Source organism: Nipponia nippon, unplaced genomic scaffold (assembly GCF_047370975.1).
Source record: "Nipponia nippon isolate SJK-2023a ecotype South Korea unplaced genomic scaffold, ASM4737097v1 scaffold_2, whole genome shotgun sequence".
NCBI lineage: Eukaryota > Metazoa > Chordata > Aves > Pelecaniformes > Threskiornithidae > Nipponia > Nipponia nippon.
In genome coordinates this window covers 20,335,256-20,349,138 of record NW_028262336.1, presented here as the reverse complement: position 1 = coordinate 20,349,138, position 13,883 = coordinate 20,335,256, and the positions used below count along the sequence as shown (strand labels likewise).

At 37.1% G+C, this 13,883-nt stretch overlaps 1 long non-coding RNA gene across 1 annotated transcript; it reads left to right on the top strand.

Moving 5' to 3' along the window:
• Nucleotides 1-3,321: 3,321 nt before the first annotated feature.
• On the top strand, nt 3,322-10,560 carry LOC148055683 (uncharacterized). The gene is made up of 2 exons (XR_015704960.1): nt 3,322-3,748; nt 9,565-10,560. It is a non-coding gene; the product is annotated as an uncharacterized LOC148055683 (long non-coding RNA).
• Nucleotides 10,561-13,883: the final 3,323 nt, after the last annotated feature.

Genomic DNA, 13,883 nt, shown 5'->3' with positions numbered 1-13,883 from the left:
TCTGTGTTTGGTAGGCTATTTGAAGAAAAGTCTGAGAGACTACTGCCATTTCATCGCTTCTGGATCCAATGATTTAAAAAATGTGGACTCCTCCCTTTCCATCTTTCTCATTTATAAAAGCAAGAGGTGCATTCTGACTATCAGCAAGAACATACTTATGAAGGCAGAAATTCAATGTAGGGACGTTTTGCAAGGAAAACAGTAGAATGGTCTCTGAAGAACAACACCTGAGTGTGACACTGGATTTTAAAGTTCTGCTAGAATAACAGGCTGGACCTTTCTCAAGTGCCCTGTACTGCCCAATATCCAGCACCTCTAGTAAGGAGTTGTCAGCAAATGTAGGAAGGAAATAATGGATATGGAGAAAGGAAAATTAAGAAAGACTGAAAAGAGACTTCAAAAAGGATCTGAAGAGAAACGGTACAAAACTACATATATACAAAAATAATACCACATTGAACAGAAACACTGCTCTATATGAGTGGACAATAATAAAGAATAACAAGCATTCTTATAATCGATATATAAGACAAAGGTAGGAATAACTAATGATTTCATGCAACTCAAGCTGGCAGTTATCTTTGTTGCAGTGCATGAAGGGGTGTAATTGAAGAGGAAGAGTCATTCTGCACACCATTCCCTTATGCAGTCATGTATTTAGCCCTCCGTGCAATCATTTTATTCCAAAGCCCAAGACACTTTCAGTCTGACTGACGGCTGTTGTCAACAGGTAGGAATAGTTGCAGATCACAACTCTGCTGGCTCTCAGCTGTTACCTTTTATTTTTCAGATGCTGCTATTGGGCTTGCAGTTAGTAAAGAGATGAGGTACTTTCAGCAGGTTGATAACATTGCTTTGCCCATCCATACAGTACAGTCACGGTCATGTTTAAGAATGTCTGGGATGCAACTGAGAGAGAGAGGAAAGCATTTTGGCTGAAACTCAGTTGTGAGGAGCCTGAGGAAATGCAGTTAACTGGAGGGGAACCTTGAGCTCCATAAATGTACGCAGGAGCTCAAAGCCCCTTCAGATGCCACTGCTTTGGTTACAGAAGATGTTTATATGGAAGACCTGTAACCAGGGCTGATGTATCTGTCAGTGGGCTTGTGTGTTTACGCTTTGAGATGGCCCTGGACCAAAGTCCACAATTTCAGGATCTGTGTTCTTCTTTTTGCTCCTGAATTAACAAATTGCAGCAGGGCCAAAGACGTGCAGACTTGAAGCACAGGAAAATAGTATTTCTAAATTATAGGAGAATCTCTGTTCCTGCTTTTTTGAATGTGAAGGAGAGATTCATTATTTTTATGTTTTCTACTGTAGTTCTCTACTGTTATCTTTTTAACTGTATTGTGGAATTGGAGACCTGAGCATTAGATGGTCATTCTATATAGTGTAGGTTTAGGGTTTTTTTTTCAGAGTTAAATAATAAATACATATATATATATATATATATATATATATATATATAAAAACCAAAGACTAACCCACGTGCTGTAGTGGTGCATGCACAAAGACTGAAGGTTAAAGTGAGTTTGAGGAAATTGTGAAAAATGGAAAAGCATCATATATCCACTTAGTGAGGGCTGCAGGGAAAAGATAACGTCAGGAAAAAGCTAAATGAGTTAGTGCTATCCAAAGAGTGCAGGAGAGAAAAAGAATTTCAGAAGTGTTTATCAGAGTAAAGCAAAGTGCCAGAGAGAAACTTTTCCTATTAGCAAATAAAAAGGAAAATGAAGACTGAAAAAAATTGATTCAGAGATTGAAGCAATTAATTTTCTGTATTCTTTTTCATTCCACTAAAGAAAACTAAAAGGTCATTGTGAAAATATTTTTGATGGAGCTTCTACCAAAAGTGGAAAAGCATGCCTAAAAAAATGAAATCTATGGAAGATAACAGTTCTAGATTATATCATGTTTGGTCTTAAGCAAGTCAACATAGGAAGATACAATACCTTTAACTAGACCCACTGATGCAGCTAGGGAGTGGGAAGCTGACACTGATGACCGTATGAGCTCTTTAAGTCAGTTTATCTCACTTACATCCCTAGACCATAACAGCTACACCAACATGACGACTTGCATTTTTGTTTGAAACGTGAACTTGGAAAAGTCCAGCTTCTAATATTAGAGCAAATCTTGACAATTGTCAGAGAACAATTGTTGGAGAACAATTTAAAATATACTAAGGCAAGTTGAAATAAGAAACTAGAATGGTACAAATATTTATTAGGGGATGTAGATGATGCTGGGTTTAATATAAACCGAAACAACAGTATAAAAAGCATATACAATATTCACTATAATGGTATAGGGCTTCGGGTGTACATAAGGACGTGAAATTTTGTGGACCTCTTCCCCTGACGGCAGGGAGTGGGTATGGGTATCATGGCTAGACTCGGAGCAGCTGATGCCTAATTTCTAGTCATTCAATCCTCTACAGGAGCGTACGAATCTCCTGCTGCCACTGCTGACAAGTGAACGTGGTCCTTCAGCTCAACCTGAGCTCTTGCCGGAGCAGTAGAGGATACGAAAAAGGTGGCAACTCTAGCTGTTCTCCCTCTGTTATGTTTATGCTTGCTAAGATCCAGTTGGGTGCATGAGTCTTGAGACAAAGTTAACTGGGAGTAAGCAGGCGGTGTTGTTTGCACTCTGTTAATCAAAGATTTGCAAAGGATGACTCATCCCAGCCACACTTGATCCTATTTGAAAGGCCTCTAAGTGAGTATGGCAGAAGAGATTTTGTCAGGAACTCAATACGACACTTAAAAAAGTTTCTGGAGTATTGAGTGGACTCACTAAGGAACTATAATACAAAGTAATTATGTCAGCAAGTTTACTGCTGAGTATAAAATAAAGTTCTACCTTGTTTTGTATCTTTGTTGTTCGGAAGTAGAAAAAAAAATAGGAAGTTTTCTATTAAAACTATGATGAAGATAGAAGCCAATTTTTTCTCCATCAATGTATGGATTTAGCTGCTGGTCAGTAATGTTTTGTTAAGGCAATATTTTGGGGAGGGAACTGAGTATTTAACTAAAAAAAAAGTAGATCTTTTTTAGGGAAATTCTAACTTCCTATTGAACAGTTGAACTCTAGAAGAGCAAAAAATTAAACTGAATGCTTAAATTCAGAAATACTATCTTTGTATCTCCCTAGTACAGCTGTAATGCTTCTGCATCATTTTAATCTTGGTTTCTCAGCTGTGTTTCATAGAATCGTTAAGGTTGGAATCATGGCATGTATATTAAAGGTTGAACCAGATGATCCTTGAGTTCCCTTCCAACCTGGTATTCTATGTTTCTGTGATTGAAAGTAATTTTTTTATTAGCTCCAGGGTCTGTACACATCAGAGGGGAGAAAGTTTTTTTAAAGAGCAAAGTACTCCCCTATGCTTTAACAGGTGGGAGGAAATCATCATAGCCAATAGGGGAGGCAGGTGTGGATGGGAGGTTGGTTGTGCGGAGCTAGCTTTAAGGGACGCTACCTTTCTCTCAAAACCTGGAATTTGTTTTTAGCTGCACCATGTGAAATATAGGAAGAAAAAAGCCAGAGCTAGAAGATAATAAAAGGTCTGCCTTTTCTTAACCAAACTCCTGAGATGAATCACTGATAGCAGATGCTGATTAAGTCACTGCCAATGTGTGTGGGAAACCTTGAGTGAGACTCATGAGAGGGAGGAGATAGGAGGGATGGGCTGAGGAATGTGGGCGAGCTCTTCTGGAAGGAGTGCTGTAGCTGAGAATACGTACAGGTAAGTGCATGGATAATACAGGCTGTTTAGGAGCCTTTTTTTCTTTACTGTTACTCTAGTACACAAGAGTCTGTTGAATCTGGAAACTTTGAGGTGTGAACCCTTTGCTATTTCGTGGAGGAAAGGAAAAGCTCATTCTGGTTAGAAGGCGAAGTTAACTTAGCTAAACTAGTTCAATTTAGTTTATGTTAAAAGAGTTCCATTAAACTGGTAAATGGGTATCATTATCTAAGGTATTTCTGAGGCATATAAGCCCTATGTGAACAGTGGGAGGCAAGGATATAAACTGGAAGGAAATTAAGATGTTCAACTGGACTATGAATATGGTTTTTTTCAACTGGACTATGAATATGTTTTAAGGTATGAGCAATTCAATGTTTGTACAGAGTTTTTATAAAGTGACTACTTGTAAATTATACCATGTGTGAATCTAAGAATTTTTCCCTTTTCTTCTGATCTGTCTGGTTTTTTTCTATAATATTGTCTGATTGTTACACCAGTCACTTAGATTTTTATATTTAACTTTTTCTGTGAAGAAATTGGTGGGGGCCTTACAATTTATTCTATAATGCTTCCTGGATTTTCAACCCTGACTTGTACCCATGAAGAACCTTGGAGAAAGTGATGTTTTCTAGAAAATATTAAATCCACTTAACACTGAACTGGTGAGGAAATTTCAAAGCTAAGAATCACATTGTTTTACTTTTAAAAAAAATTGTGAGTTGGAATTCTTCTGAAGATGGTCTGAAGCGCTGTGCCAGGAAGGGAAAAAACTCTTCTCTCTCAAAATGTCTCACTGAAACACCTTTAAAGCAAATTGGCATCATTTGGGCATCAGCAAACCATTCCTAAATCATGACCTTAAATTTTATCCAAACAATCTTACACTGAACAACTGAAATGCATTTTTTCTCTTTTTTTTCTTTTTTTTTCTTTCTTTTTTTTTTCCCCCCCTCCCACTGAAATATATCTGCTGTGCTGTGGTTACAAAGTCCTCCAGGGAGTATCATAAACTCATGATGTTTCTTCAAAGCTCAGCATTGTGGTTTTGGCTATGTTTTGTACATTAGCCAAATGATCTTAAAATTTCAACTGGCAGGTTAGCTCCATATCAGCTTTTTATTAAAGGAGTCTCAAGAATATGATTTTTTTCAGTTAAGCTTACCAGAACCTGAAATCAGTAAACAGGCTCAATATCTATTTAAGCTGATTGCATTAGAAGAATTTATGTTCTCCTTTCCACAGCTGTTTCCTCTTTTGATACTGATAATTACAAACATGAATGAATGTTTGGACTGTGCTTGGTGCATGAGTGCTGCTGAAGTATTAAATACTATTATTGGGTGTTGTATTTGGTATATTGGATAATAATGAATACTTCTGGAAAGACAGCACAGACTTCATTTGGCCTACATGGAGATGTACATGTCTGTCTGTATGGGGATTGTAGAGCGTGTTCTCAAAGGATCCTCCAATTTTAGAAAGAAGTCTAAAAGAAGAAGAAAGATTTCTCGTGTATCTTTTCTCCAGAAATTTTTGGGGTGGAAACATGGAGCAAAAGACATTTATTTCAGTCATATGCCAAACATGACATCTGGAAAGAAAAAAATATGAATGACAGGGCTGATGTATTTAATTTCCGTTTCATGTCTTTTCATATATGTGCTCTAATTTTGTTTTTTAATGTTCTTTGTATGGAGAAAACCATGTAAGTGTAATCGTGCCTGGGCCAACTAGCTGTATCTAAGTGGTATAGCTAGTTGTAAATAATCAGAGGCAGTGCCATGCAGGCCGTGAAAGAGTACCAAAAAGACTGTCAGAGATATCTCTGGAGTTGGAAGACTCATGTATGTGCTCTCGATTCGCAACACAAGCTCTTGGCAGAGCTGCAGCCATTAACCAGAGCAGACGGTGTAAGAAGAGCATCTAATTGTAGCAGGTGGTGAAGCAAGGAGGACTAAGAGAAGAGAAACGTGGCTTGGAGTGGCATGAAAGGCGGTTCTGCTCTCCCAAGAGGTCAGTAGCAGTTTGGTGAGGATGGAGTCACCAAGGTAGCAGAGTTTTCTTCACCTGCTCCGATGAGGGTGTTAGTGTGGGAGGAGGGAAGCGGCCTGCTGCTTTTTAAATTTTCATATTTCTTAGTGAGGCAACTGATTTTTTTTTTTCTCCAAATAGAGCTGGCTTTCAGGAAAGAAGTGTGTAATTATTAATTATTTGAAATCTCCATTTGAATAGAAATTTTGGCAGAAGAGGGAAAACCCTTATGGAAAGTCAAGTGTTCACAGTTTTTAAGTGAATTTTATAAGAACAGGTGTCCCATTTTGATGCATAACTGGAGACCACTGTTATCAACGCTGGCACTTCCATTGCTTGGTGGAACAGCACTAAAACCTATTTGGTTGTCTTTAAGTCAGTCCTCAAATCCTTGGTGCATTTTCTTCATGCTAACTGCAATCTGAAACATCATTTTATTCTGTAAAAGGAAATGTTTAATGGATCTAGGAAAAAAAATGGCTTCAGTTTGAGTGAGGAGGTTAATATTGTGCACCACTTTCCAGCAATGGCATTTGCTCTAGAATGAGAAAGCAGTGGTTTCATGCTGAACGTGCTGTAACAGCGCTGCTGTAAAGTGAGTTGAATCAAAGTTAAAGCGTATCATCCTCTATACCCACCATTTCATGAGAGCTCCCTGGAGAGCTCTACAGCTGTTTTTGATGTGGATTATAGGTATTATTATTTGCGTAGCATTGCGCGGTATCTGGATATGGATAAGAGTATCTCTTGAAGAGGCAGACATTTTGAAAAGCTAGATTCACAAAGAAGATATAGAAGCATATTTGGTACAATAACTTTACATTTTTATCTTGCCTAAAACAGATTAATCTTTGTCATTCACAAGCTTCAGACATTGAGTTTACAGACACTAGAAATAAACTTGCAAAGATTGGAACTTATGAAAGCTTTAATATGTAGTTGTGTACACTTTAAGTATATACAGTAGAACCTTTTTTGTCTGCTTTTTTTTTTTGGTAGAAGTTTACACCATCTGATTCAATTCAAACTGAATTTCAATCTTAAACATAGTAGGACTTGCTCACTTCAGCAATTTTAACAATTTTTCAATAAAGAACTATAAAAAGAAACATAGTTGATGTATCTGTGAGTTAAGAGATCTACACGCTTTGGGATTCAAGCCTGCAGTGTTAATCATTTTGGTTAAATCCATTAAAATGCCTAATCACATAGTTTACTTGTGAACACTGAATAGTTTCAATTAATAGACGTTAATGGACTACTCGCATACCTTAATAACTTGTGTGGGTCATGAGTGCACAGCACATACTAACCTCTAATCACCTAGGAATTTCTGGAACATGAAAGAAGAACTGAAACAAAGCAACATAATGAGCTGGGCTTTGTTTTCTTCAGTTCATTGATATGACCAAAATTCTATTGGATTTTCGTGTAGATTGCCTCAGTCTGCATTTGCATTACAAATTTTTATTCTTATTGGTGTTAAATGGATATATAATACTTACATGGCTGTAACAATGAGCTTACAGGCTCACTTATTTTGTTTTATAATTCAGTGTTATAGTGGAATGAAAACCAAATATTTTGCTATAATGGTTATGCTAATTGACTTTTAATGTTGTTTTATTTTCCAGCTACTCAATAGCAGTCTCCAAAGTTTAATAAAGCTCAAAACATTTAATTTTATTGCCTTGGACTATTGATTATCTGTTTAACACTAAGAACAATGTGATCTGTTGTCTTTGCCTTGCTGATTGCCTGAATTATCTTGAAGAAATAAGAGATGTGCATGAGGAGAATCTCATGCAATAAAAAATGTCACTTGTATGCATTACTCATGGCTATTGTACAAAAACCACAAGCCTTTAATCTCAGACTTGCAAAGGAAAGAAATTTTATTGTTTCACAACTGAACTTGATATTCTCTCGGGCATTACACCACCATTTACGTTTCTCTTCCTTGATTTTTATTGCCAACATAAGCTTATTTAAAGGAATGAATAGCATGCTGTCTACTTTGAGATAAGTATTAAAATAATACTTCAAAAACCCAACTAGATTTATTAGAGAGGGTTTATTTCAATCTTAGAAGTTAAATTATTAAGGAAAACCACGTCCATTTCAAAGAAATAACAAAGAAAAACAAATAAGAACAATATAAAGTTACATCCATTCCACCATTATCAAATATTTTTCACTTACCATAATGTGGCTATGAAAACTTGGAGAGCGGGAAGACTGAAACAGGGAAGACTGTTCCTAGGAAATAACGGGTTACTCTCTTTAGAAATGATTTATCAAAGCAAAATCATATTTTGCAGCAGTTTTTCAGAGTACAGTGTTTCATTACAATTATCATTTTTTTCTTTTGTGTGGAAGTATATTTTCACTATCTGCTAATCACATAGTTAGAACTAGTAACTTCTGTTAAACATATGGAGCTCTTGTCTTATTGTACAATTAATTCTTTTGAAAGCTGCCACGATATTGACTGTGCTGCATAAGTTTTCTGTTTGCCAAGTACAACAAATTCCAGGTGTTGCGGCAGCAGATGTTTTACTATCAATGAGCTCATAGAAACTATCATTCTAGTGAATCAATAAGTGTAATCCTGTGCTTGGTGAGCTGGAACAAATCACAAGTCCTTCATGCTAACTTTATTTTTAAGTATATCACGTCCTGTGTCTCCAAATTTTTTGAGAACTGTGTAACATGCTTAACGGACCCCTCATTTTTCTACATATCTGTAACTTCAGTGCTTGCACTGGGAATGTCAATTGCATTCATTGGAGAGAAGAAAACGAATGAGATAACAAATCATCCAGCAATATTACTTCTGAGGAAGTAAGTAGAGGCAGACGTGTACAGAATGCATTGATTGTTATTAGGTTCTCTGTCTTTTTAAGAAAATCTCTGTGTTTTGTTTCCATGTATTCTGCAATATCAACATTTGTGACTTGCTTCATTAATATGTGCTGTTTAGCCTGAAGAAAGCTGAAGAGTGACTGAAAGGCAGTTTTAGTAATTGTAGCATTTCTACGGTTAAGAAATAGGAAGGGCTATCAATCCATTTTAAAGAACCCCTCCTCCCCCCCAGTTAAATTTTACCTTTAAAATTATACTGTCAGGAAAACTGAACATAGAATCATAGAATGGTTTGGCTTGGAAGGGACCTTTAAAGGTCATCTAGTCCAACCCCCCCTGCAATGAGCAGGGACATCTTCAACGCGATCAGGTTGGTCAGAGCCCTGTCCAACCTGACCTTGACTATTTCCAGGGATGGGGCATCTACCACCTCTTTGGGCAACCTGTTCCAGTGTTTCACCAGATATAACATGTAAGATTATATATGAAGGTGACAATGCGCTCAGGATTTGGACGAGTCTTACCCTCGCTATGATTCTTTCATATAAAGAAAAAAATTCTCAGAGAGAAGCCTTAGTATAGATCATAGTATTTTGTAGGTCCAAAACGAGCTACATGCTTTTCATTTTGGGATAACCTTCTGACCAATTCTAGTAAAGGCTTTTAGTTTCTGACCAACTTAGGTTTAAAATTGAGTTTTGGGACCCTCCTTGTTGGTAATTTGGCATATGTTTTGTCTCTTTTATATTTGTGGAGAAATTACAAAAAGACAAACAACTGCATTTCCCAGTGTTTAAATTCGGGGGGACTGAACTAACCTCCTTCCTCAGTAAAGCTTTACTTTTTGGCTCCACCTCTCCAGTTCTCTCTAGTATTAAGCAAAGTAGAAAGCTTATTTTTTCTTTCTTTTCTTTTAGGACTGTTTAGTTTTCAGCCACACGCCTTCCTTGGTCTGGATCACTGGTGTGACTGCCAGCACAGGGGGCCTGGGAGAAATGAGCCATGAAACAGAGAAATGAAATGTCCTGGACTTAGACTTGAATAAAATATAACCATGGCATAAAATCCCTCTGCTAAGCAGTTTTACTTGAGACAAACTCCTTCGGGTCAGACAAATTGACCCCAGAGAACAGAGCTTCTGGCCAGTGCGGCTCCAAAGCATCAGGTGATCTATGGTGGGCACCCTGTCAGCTTCTGTCCTGGGCAGCACTTCGATCATGTTACCTCCATAAACTCCGTTCAGCAGTCATTCTTACCAAATCTTCTGTGGGCCAGGGTTTTGAATGTGCATGACATATCAGGCAATTGTTATAAAGGGACACTAGAACATTAGATTATTTTAGAAAATTATCGAGAGGAGTCTTTGCATAAGCTTTTGACCTCTGTGCAAATACTTGCAATGTTGTTTAGCTTCCTCTACTTTAAAATAAAATTTCAATCTAAAAGCGATCAATAAATCACTGGGCTCTTTTGGAGTTTGATACAAATTTTTCTTCTTAGAAGTAATATTTAAATGTGGACAACGTGATTTTTCTGTAGAAAAATATTTTATCAGCTCTTATCAAAGCTTTTTTTTCTGTTGCATGTAAGTTTGGAACTAGTTGAATTGAGAACCTATTGGCAACATTAATTCTTGACATCTAGACATCTCTCCTTAAGCTTGTAAATTCTACCATTCTCGGTGAAACCTGTTAAAAGTTTTTTGGAAATCTTGTTTTCAATATACATTAAAACATGCAGATTCAGGAGCAGCCATAATATACATAAGCTCTTGCTTTCCTTCTTTGGACAACAGGCAAATCAGTAAGGCACTGATCGCAATTATTAATGTCAAGTGTTTTCACTGTGTTATGTTACTGTAATATTTTTTTGTGTATTTACAACGTATATATTAAAGAAAATTGCACATCTCAGTCAGATACAATTGCTTTCTGCAACAAAAATAGTTTAGAAACTTTAGTAAAAATAGTATGTTGATATAAAATACGTACAGTATGAGAATTTCAAGATACATTTTTTCAGCCAAATATTGATTTTCTTCATTGTGCTTAGAATATCATCATTATTATATATTTTTACATTCATTTTACATTTTTATTTTTTATTATTATTAAATTGTGATAAGCACACAGAGAAAAAGGATAATCCATGCGCTGGGAAAAAAAAAAAGCCTAGCATGCAAGACTTTTTTTACATTTACTAAGGCAAGATAGATATAAATATGGAAGGATTTGGGAAGGAAAGAGGATTTCAATGTAAAAGTACTCAGTCGCTTTAGGACTTTTAAATTTTAATGGAGTATCTAATGGACCACCACATGTATCTGCATATTTTCTCTGTGTCAGCTGCAGTAATGAGTTAAGATTTTCTAACTAATGAGTATAAATCATTTTAATGTAGCTCCTAAGATTGAAACAGAACAAGATATAGCACTGTGTGACAAAACTGTCCATAAAACACCTACAAAAACAGATCTGATCTAAAAAAAATTTGCATTTTTTTACCCTGTGAGATTCAAGTAAGGATAATTATCTCTTGGCGGGTCTGCTTCCCTATTTGTAAAACAGAGGAAATTATGCTTTTAAGAAAGCGTTCTGCCTGCCTGTTACGTTAGCTTAATTGTCAATGTGAATCTGCGTTATTCCTGTAATACCCCCATCCATCCCTGCGGTAACCGTTCTCTCACATTTGTGTGACACTCTGAAGTGCTTGAGAGGAAGATGCAATACAAATATAGAGCAGAACTGCCAAGCATCATTTTTGTGGTAAGAGTATATTTGTCCCAGCACACACTGGACAAGGGTGTTGTGGCTGGTGTTTGGTTTCTCTCTGGGTTTTTTTTTAAATCAGATGCTGCAAAGAGGTGAAAGGTGAAGGCGAGGGCAGAAAGAAGAGAGAATTGAGGTCCTGATCTCTTCTCCTGGTTGTGCCAAGGCAGAGGGCTAGAGAAATGCGTGGCCACAATGTGAAAAGGCTTAGGTGTAAAAACTAGTCGGTGACTGACAAGAAGGCAAACAGGGTCTCTCCAAATGAGCAGCTCGGTTATCTGCGTGCTCCCAGGAGCACGCGACGCTCTGACACCCACGATGGGCGGCTTCTGGTCGCTTGCTCTGTGTGTTCAAGGCAAGTCCAGCACCATGAGCTCTGGGGACAGGGAGACTGGTGCCAGGGTTGAGCGGACCTTCAGGGCTGGGAGTCCAGGATACAGGTGTGGTGAGCCCATGCTTTTAAGAACCTTTCGTGTCATCTCCTTGCTTTGGGATCATCAGTGTTTTGGAGCACTTCTGAGGCTCCTATATCTGCATTGGCTTCTGGCTGTGGCCTGTGAACTTAGAGGAGTTCAGGAATAAAAGTCACCCCATATGTAGAGCTGGAAAGAATAAGCAATTGCAAGCATAAAGGTGAAAATATGAAAAATTATATTTGTCTCGTTCATTTAATGCAACTATTGTCATTTTTGTGTGTGCAGTACTAATTAATAACAGCTAGCTTTTATCAGAAGTCTCAAAAAACTTGTAGAAAGGGTATTATTTTCTGCCATCAGGAAACTGAATTGAATGGTGATTTAATGATTTTTCCGAGTTCATCAAAGGCAGAACCAGGGATAAAGCTTGCATTTATGAGACCCTGACCTCTATTCACTAGCTTACAGCACTATCAGAAATACGATGAAATTCTGAGATACAGTTCCCATTACAATGTTAATTCTAACATTTCTATGAACTCTCTCCTTTACAGGTGCACTAGGAAAAGGATATTAGTGAGGATTGTATGGTATTCTCTAACATATGTGTCCTACAAGTGCTTTGGCCCTTCTTTTGCCTTGTAGTAGTTTTACCATCAGTTAAAACAATTGCTATAGGGAACACTTAACACAGCGAGCTTTATCTATCTGTTGGTAGCATCTTTCTTTAAGACTTAATTTTGTAATGGTTTTAAATTACAACTCAGGTCTAAACAGGTTAGCATCAAACTTTCAGGTTTGACTTGCTCTGTTTGAGTTGATTCACAGTTTAAATTCAGGGCTTCTTTTCTCCTTTTTGCTCTCTTGCGCACGCTTTCGCTCTCTCTTTGTGTGATTTTTAAATCTGAAAGAACAAATGTGATTGCTTTGCAGACTAAAACAAAATCAGTTATCTCATGAAATAAATAGACAACTCAGCTTGACATTTTTATTCTTGGAAGGATGACATTTAAATTGCTATTGATCAGAAAAAAGTTCAGTCTGAGCAAAAGAATAAAGATAAACTCAAACTTATTTGCTGAGGCTTTGCAAACAATTTAGATATATAACAGACTTAACAGAAAAATCTGTCTGCTGAAAGTCATCAGGTTTTGTTTAACTCTGTAATGCCCTCAACTCTTGAAATGTTTATTGTTAAAAGTTAAAATCATAGAAGAGAACTAAGGTCATAACATTAAATTTTGAAATATTTCCTTCTAAAGTTAGGAATATGCTGTTGGGTTGGGGCTTTTTGGTGGTTGTTTTGTGGTGGTTTTTGGGTTTTGGTATTTTTTTCTTGTTTGTTTGGTTGGGTTTTTTTTTCTTTTAAAGGATAAAACGTAGATAAGTTTGTGGTATGCATGATCTTCCTGGAAGGTGAGTGTTACTCCCTGTTCTGTGGGATAGCTGGGTTTATTTCTGTTTTGGAGCCTCTCACCCTGCTGGACAGCAGGTGATCAGAATCCTCTGAAGCAATTGCTAGCACCTTTGGAAGCTGTTAATGCCCTTTGCTGCTAAGCCATGACATGTCAGTGACACTTTCAGATGGTTAAAGAGTAGTTCTTAAAATACTTTTATCCTAGAGGCTTATTGTGATGTTGACCTTGCTGCATGTGAAAAATCCAGGCTAACAAACAAACAAAAAATCCCTCTTTATTAAAAGTGACCCAAAAGGTCTGATGCTTGCTTAGCATCCTTTTTGATTAAAAAACCCCCATCCCCTGGTTTTTGATGTCTAGAATGTTTTCCCCATGGTAACTACAGTTTTCTCTTCCTATGTGAATCTATGTAGTGTGTTTAGGTAGGATGCCACCATCCCTGGAGGAATTTAAAAGACGGGTAGACGTGGTGCTTAGGGACATGGTTTAGTGGTGGACTTGGCAGTGATAGGTTTACAGTTGGACTTGGTGGTCTTCAAGGTCTTTTTCCAACCTAAACGATTCTATGATTCTATGAATACCTTTGAGTAATTTTAAAAAATCAATAATAGTGGTTTCATTTCTAGCATGTATA